This window comes from Acanthochromis polyacanthus, chromosome 6, assembly GCF_021347895.1.
Source record: "Acanthochromis polyacanthus isolate Apoly-LR-REF ecotype Palm Island chromosome 6, KAUST_Apoly_ChrSc, whole genome shotgun sequence".
NCBI classification, from domain to species: Eukaryota; Metazoa; Chordata; class Actinopteri; family Pomacentridae; genus Acanthochromis; species Acanthochromis polyacanthus.
Genome location: NC_067118.1, coordinates 42,044,479 through 42,051,434, shown reverse-complemented (window position 1 = coordinate 42,051,434; position 6,956 = coordinate 42,044,479). Strand labels below are relative to the sequence as shown.

The 6,956-nt window shown below is 38.6% G+C and overlaps 1 long non-coding RNA gene across 2 annotated transcripts; it reads left to right on the top strand.

Moving 5' to 3' along the window:
• The first annotated feature begins 2,823 nt into the window (after window positions 1-2,823).
• On the top strand, window positions 2,824-6,359 carry LOC127534505 (uncharacterized). Of its 2 annotated transcripts, XR_007942664.1 has the most exons (5): window positions 2,824-2,849; window positions 3,138-3,199; window positions 3,965-4,125; window positions 4,634-4,723; window positions 5,550-6,359. It is a non-coding gene; the product is annotated as an uncharacterized LOC127534505 (long non-coding RNA). The 2 variants fall into 2 exon arrangements; XR_007942662.1 differs by lacking the exon at window positions 2,824-2,849 and having other exon boundaries at window positions 3,075-3,199.
• The last annotated feature ends 597 nt before the right edge of the window (window positions 6,360-6,956 follow it).

The following is a 6,956-nucleotide window of genomic DNA, read 5'->3' as shown; positions in this document are numbered from 1 at the left end:
TTTTTCTAATGCATTTCAGTGATATTTTTATGTTTATTTTAATGAGAAGTGATTATGTTTCATAAATCCAATCTAGCTTTATTTATATAGCACTTTTACCAACCACTGACTGACCCAAAGTGCTGTCCATACATGTGCACAGAGCAAGGCAAATACAATATAAAAATACACAATCGATGCACTAAAGGCAACAGAAAATAGATCAGTTCGACTTTATTTCTGTTGATGTGAACTTTATCGAATGGAAATGGCTCGAAAATTCTCCAGAAGATCAAATCTAAGAGATCGTTACAAAGAACATCCAGCTGAAAACCCACAGTCCCATTAAAACATTATGAGAAAGAGTCAGAACATCCTTTTAAAACTGTTGCCTGTTGTGATACACTTTCACAAGTCTACGAGGAAAATATTCTTTCCAGGTACAAACATTTCACCAAAATATGAACAGATCTCTGTTGGCCTCAGAAGCTAGCAGTCCTTTTTGCAGAAGTGGCTTCTTATGTTGTGCAATCAAAAACCTTTTATTTGTGTGTCTGGATACCCAGAGGCGTCCTCCTGCTCCTCACCTTTATGTTCACTGACAAAAGGTTTTTTTTTTTTTTCTTCCAGGCACACCTCCAGCACAGCTCAGATCTCTTCCTGCCTTTTGAAGCAGCACTTTGAAACCAACAGAGTTAACCGCAGATCTGGGGAGGAAATGTTGGTTTTCTTGGTGATTGGGTTTGGCATCACAAGAGCTGCAGTCGGCAGCCCGTCCAGGTGACTTTTTTTATTACGTTGGAAATCAAATATTTTAAAATCCTGACTCACTGGCAAACACAGCCTTTTTCTGGAGGCCTTAGTGAGATCTTTAAACATCAGCACAGGGGCATAAATCACTTAAATAGCAAAGAGAACCAGATCTTAGATGTCAGAAGTTAAAAACACAACAACAAAAAACTGCTTATGGACACCTTAATGAGCAACCACTGAATGTAGATTTTAGCTTTATGGATTCATGGAAGGTGTGCTAAATGACTTTCATGTGACTGAGCTGCTTTTTTTTATGAATCTAAATCATAAGAATAACTGCAAAATGCCAATTTATGTGCTATTGGTTTATGTGTGTCACATTTATCTGCAGGCATTGTTTAAAAAAAGGTTAAATCTTGGTAAACGAAGCTTCACTTTCTCTTGGATGTCCCACAGAAGCAGCGCAGAATGCATTGCGCTCACATCACTGCTCTGTCTGCACATCGAGTAGAATGAGGGATGAACACTTTATCAACACATTCTCTTTTGCTTTTGGTGACTGTAAATCATTGTAGACGTGTTGGCGGCCATGTGTGGTGATCGAATGTGCGTAAATAGCAGCTGGAAGCGCTAATTTCCTTGTTTGAAGACTCTCAGCTCACATCACGCTGCAGCAAAAGTCACAGTTTCTCCCCCATCCCAAAGCTCTTGTTGATTCCCATGAAGTGTCGCTGCATTTCCAGACAAAGCTCCCTGTTATCCGGCCTGCACAGATGGGTTGCCGACGCCGAATTTGCTTGAAAAGACAAAAGAGGACTCTAACCGTAAGCGCAGAACAGAGAAGAACCCCCCTTTAGAACCCCTCCATCCCAGCGGGGCGGTGAGGGGCGCGTGCAGCAAGTGTGCCTCTCAATTTCAGACCAGCGCTTGGCTTCGTGGATGGACCAGAAGTTCACATCCACATGATGCTGACGTCCAAATTTAGACTCTGAAGTGTTCATTTGTTTGCACATTTACTCACATTTCAAGTTGTAGAAACATTCTGAAGACACATACAGGTGCATCAATGGTCCTAGAAGTCCAGATTTGATCCTATTTTGCCATAGAAAGGGAATAAACCGAAGTGCACGATTTGTGTGTGACTGGAAAGCTTTTATAGAGGACAAAAATATTACTTCAAAGACTTACAAGGCATCTTATTGTTGCACTTGTCTTTGCAAATCTATATAGATCTGATTATCTGCTGTTTTCTGCCGCAATGACCCAAATTATGAACGATGTGCAGAAGTGTTCCTTGTCCACAGTTTCATGCAATACAGACACACATCTTTCATCTCCATCACCAGGCTGAGCATAATGTTTCATCACCACCATGTAGTTTTAAACAAGCATTTCATGAAAGCTTGGACGCCAAAGTATCCAGGAGTCAAGCTGAAGGAGACAATTAGGATGCAGTGAAACAGGGGGGTTTCAGTGGCTCGTTTCGGTTGGACACTAACAGCATTAGAAGCATGCAGATGGGATACCCACGCCAAACCTGCGTGGAGATCATGTGTCGTGCGTGTAAAGTTTATTTTTAAAAAAGAACACGAGCATATGCAGCAGTCTCTCTCTCTCTCTCTCTCTCTCTCTCTCTCTCTCTCTCTCTCTCTCTCTGTGGGGGGGGGGGGGGGGGGGGGGGGGCGCATGGATGCGAGCTGGATGGATCCACGGTGGGATGCTCAGGAGGAGAGTGTGGAGGTGGGGTGGGGGGTGGGGTCGGACACGGAGGGTGGGGTGGGGTGGGGAGCTCTGTAACAGACAGCCATCTGGTCCCCGTGGCGCGTGCTGTGCGCGTGGTTCCCCTGAGTGCAGTGGCATTTGATGGGCTGTCATGTTTCTGTAGTTTTTATTCAAAATCTGAAAATCCCTTCTCTGTTTGTTTCGCTCTGGTTTGTTTCACGCGCTCCTGCAGTGCGCGATGCTCGGTGAGTAAACAGGAAAACATTAAGTCCATCTCTCCAAGTGAAGTTATATTCACAACGCTTCATGAGTTACAACAAGGATCGTTTTATGTTTGCTGGCCTCTATTGTGATTTCCAGAACATTCACCCACACTCTAAGAAATGATTCATGGGGTTAGTAGGTAGAGCTTAAAATTAACAGCTTTTTCTGCATAAGAAATTAAGTTTGCTACATAAACACATTATAATTAGTTGATAACTTATTTTAATAAGTTGCTCTAAATGAAAATACAAGAAACTGTCTTAACTAAATAATATATTGATTTTGAACAGACATTTCTGCCTTAGCTTAACATAGATGTGTAATCAGTTAGCACAGCTTAAAAATTTTGTAGTCTTCCTTAAAAAGCTGAGTACAAGGGATGACATGCCTGGGCATGTTTTGTTTTTCGACCACACCAGACTCGACACGCAGAGGAGCAGAAAGAAACGTCGTTCATAAAATTGTGAAACTTTAAGGCTTGGTAAGTACAATTTTGCTTGTTTTACAGCAGCAGGGTCGCGTTAATTGTTATTAATTTGCATAGAATTTCAGTAGCAGTTGTTTTAGCCCTGCAAAGACAGAAGACACGTTGATGTGAGTTGATGTGATGAAAATTTAACCGCGGCAGAAGCTGCATCGCTGGACCGTTTTACATGACGTCTAAATGAATGTAGTTTACCGTGTTGTTTAAAGTCAACGTCTTTTGATGTTACAGAGCTCGAATTATTTTCATGTGAGTTTTAGGTTCGTTACTTGATCCATGAACAGTCTGTGTCAAAGTGCAGTCAAAGAATGCGGGAGTGGAAGCGAACGTCATCGTGTGCAAAGCTTTTTTAATGACATGGTCATTAAGGGTGCATTGGCATGTAAAATATTTTTTGCCATTTTGGGTGTTAATTACAAACAGCACAGTCACTTTGGGAAAATATCTTTGATTTGAAAATCATTTTTAGATAGCAATGAGTAAAAAGGTCTTTTTCATTCAGAGTTTGTTAAGATAAGTTAAGACTACTAATAAAACCTACACATATTTTTGACTTTTGATTTCATAAAGATCACATCAGTTTTTGATAAGACTATAGTTAAAAACCTTAAAATATTTCATTGTTTGCCCAGTTCTTACAGCACTTTGAAAGCATTTTTTCACAGTTAAAAACAGTAAAAGTTTACAGTAATGCTCATGTGGCATATTTGAAGTGTTGAAAACATTAACATGTTGTGTCTATTTATGCCTTTTTCTTTACAGATAAACCAAGAATTCAGAAGGATCACCACTGTTGCCCTGGAAACCACATTTATGGCAAAGCTGGACCATTACTCTCCGAAATTGATGTCCTTGCTGTTCTCAAGGGGGGGGGGGGGACTGCAAAAACGAAGATTCAGCGCATCCGTAACATGCTGCTAGAGGTGTGAATGAATAAAATGTACTTCATTTCTTCTTTTTTTTTTTCAAAAAGTAATATTTATTTAATCAAAACTTTTACTTCTCAGGCTATCCATAGTCCTTTGCTGTTTGGTGTAACTTGAGTGAATGATGGACCTAAATTTTACAGGTTGCTAAAAATGCAATTTCACAAAGATTGTTCATTGTCTCTTTGATGTTGTACATGGTAGCTGTTTACAGCATTAGATTAAGAGAATAATGTGTTGGATTATTTTTTAGGGCTTAGTATAATATATATTGAACCTATGAATATGGAATAACAAAACAGAGACAAGGCAGTGTTTTTTTTTCCCACTTTGATTTTTCAAGATATTGCCCCTCTTTGAAATGATGTATTTATTTTGATTATCACTGGAATTGGTTCAGTTCAGGCTTCATAAACCTCATCCTTCTGTCATTTTCTTTTTTGGGTGTAATTATCAAAAACCAATCCTCCTGAAAGAGCACTTGTACATTTTTTTTAATTCATAGGATGAGTCTGTGGAGACAAGGAGAGAGGCTGCTATCCGTGGCTTGGTGGTGTACCTTAGGGAAAAGGAGGAGGATCTCTTCAGAGAACAGGTAAATCAGACACTACTGAACTTTGTGTTATAACTGCAACAGTTAATCAACTAATCAATTATCAAATGATAACTATATTACTTGTCAGTTGTTTTGATAAATCAATTGGTTTAAGTAGTCATTTAGAAAAAGGTCAAAATTCTCCGATTTCAGCTTCATAAATATAAATATTTTCAGTTTTTCTTGATTCTCTATGACGGTACTGAATATCTTTGGTTTGTGGACAAAACAAGACATTCGATGATGTCATCTTTAACTCTGAGAAACATTGACATTTTTCAACATTTTCTGACATTTTGTGGGCCAAAGAGAGGTCCATCAGAGTTAATATTTTTATTATTTTTGGTACAAGTTTAAGGTGACCCATAGATGTATTTTTTTAATGATAATAATACATTTTGGAAATGTTCAGAGCTTTATCTTTGTCAGTTTGAGTTCAGAATTTGATTAATTGAGTCACTTTTTTCTCCTGGACTGCAGTATTTGATGCAGCTGCTGTTCATTTAGAGCAGTGGTTCTCAACCCCGTTCCTCAGGACCCCATGTCCTGCATGTTTTAGATGCTTCCCTGCTCCAACACACCTGATTCAAATGATCAGCTCATTATCAGTCTTCTGCAGAGGCTTGATGACGAGCTGATCATTTGAATCAGGTGTGTTGGAGCAGGGAAGCATCTAAAACATGCAGGACATGGGGTCCTGAGGAACAGGGTGGAGAACCACTGGATTAATTGATCTTGAAAATAATCCTAAATTGCTGCCCTACTTTGTTAGTCTCATGTTTAAGTATGATTACTTAAAACATTTTTCTTGGTTCTGACCTACCAGGATGGTGACGAGGACATTACAAACGATGTAATGAAGATTGTGGTAACCAGAGGTGCCATGGTGTCTAATCCAGCCACCGCAACAATAATTCTTGAGGGAACAGAAGTCCTGGCGGACCTGGATGTACCCAGGGCCTGTGCCTTGCTCATGGGGCTGATATACGCTCTTAATCTCAGCTACCCAAAAGAACTGAAAAATACCTTTGAAGTGTTTCAAAAGATATTCCTCGAGCTGGATGATCTCAAAGCAAGCCCAAAGGTAATGTCACTGAAAAGTAAACTGCTGTTCTAAAATAAATGTGAAGGGTGAAGTTATCCATCAAAGAGTTGTTTGCAAAGTTGAATGTTGTTTACAGTACCTTGTGTTACATACCCTACAGAAGGAGTAAAGCTAAGTTCATTGAGCTTAAAATGCATGTAGCTTAAAATAGTGCACTTTTTGCAAGTTTGGCACAAAAATGCAAGTGACTTTGTTATCATTTATTTTGTTTTTTTTTTATTTGGGTTATATGACATTTTCAAAATGAGTGTAGTACACACAGAAAACAGTGTTCAGCTCGCTTCACCTATGGAGAAGCAGAAGCAAAAGTCTTTTTGAGTTTACTTTTTTTTTTTTTTTACACTTTTTTATGTGTTATTTTTCAATAAACATATTGCAAGTTTGGCACAAAAATGCAAGTAACTTTGTTATAATTTATTTTGTTTTGTTTTTTATTTGGGTTGTATGACATTTTCAAAATGAGTATTACACACAGAAATATGTGTTATATGTGTTATGTGTTATTTTTCAATAAACATATTGATTATATAACTGGAATTGTAATGTGTTATTTATTCCAACATAGAAAAATAAGTTAGTCGTACTAAAAAAATTAAGGTAACAATTTGCATGACTTTGACTTTTTTGAATAGAATGAAAGTAAAGAAATAAGTTAGAATAACTAGCTGGAGTAGTTTTTGCACAATTAAAATTAAGTTGGCTCAACCTAATTAAAGTTTTAGGGTGTAAAGAAAATTATGTTGTTTGTACTAAAGAAATAGAGTGCCTAACTAGAGTAGTCTTGTGGCATTTACATTAATGACTAAGTTGAAACAACTTAAAAAAATTGATGCAAATAGTTACATCAATTTTTTTATGTTGAGCCAGCACATCATTTTTTAGGGTGCACCCTCTGTTTTCACCCCCCACCCCTCCCTGCGTGAGGCGGTGGCAGCAGTGAAATCCACCCTACAGGTACACACTCCCCCCGGGCAGAAACAGCATAAAAACGTCATATGCAAAACTATTGTTGTCAAAATCTAACAGCAGATGTTATTTGAAAGTAGCGTGGCTTGGGTTTGTGATTGGAGTCTGCATCTATGTGGACACTGTTCCACACACGCAAGCCTGACCCCTATGCCAGCACTG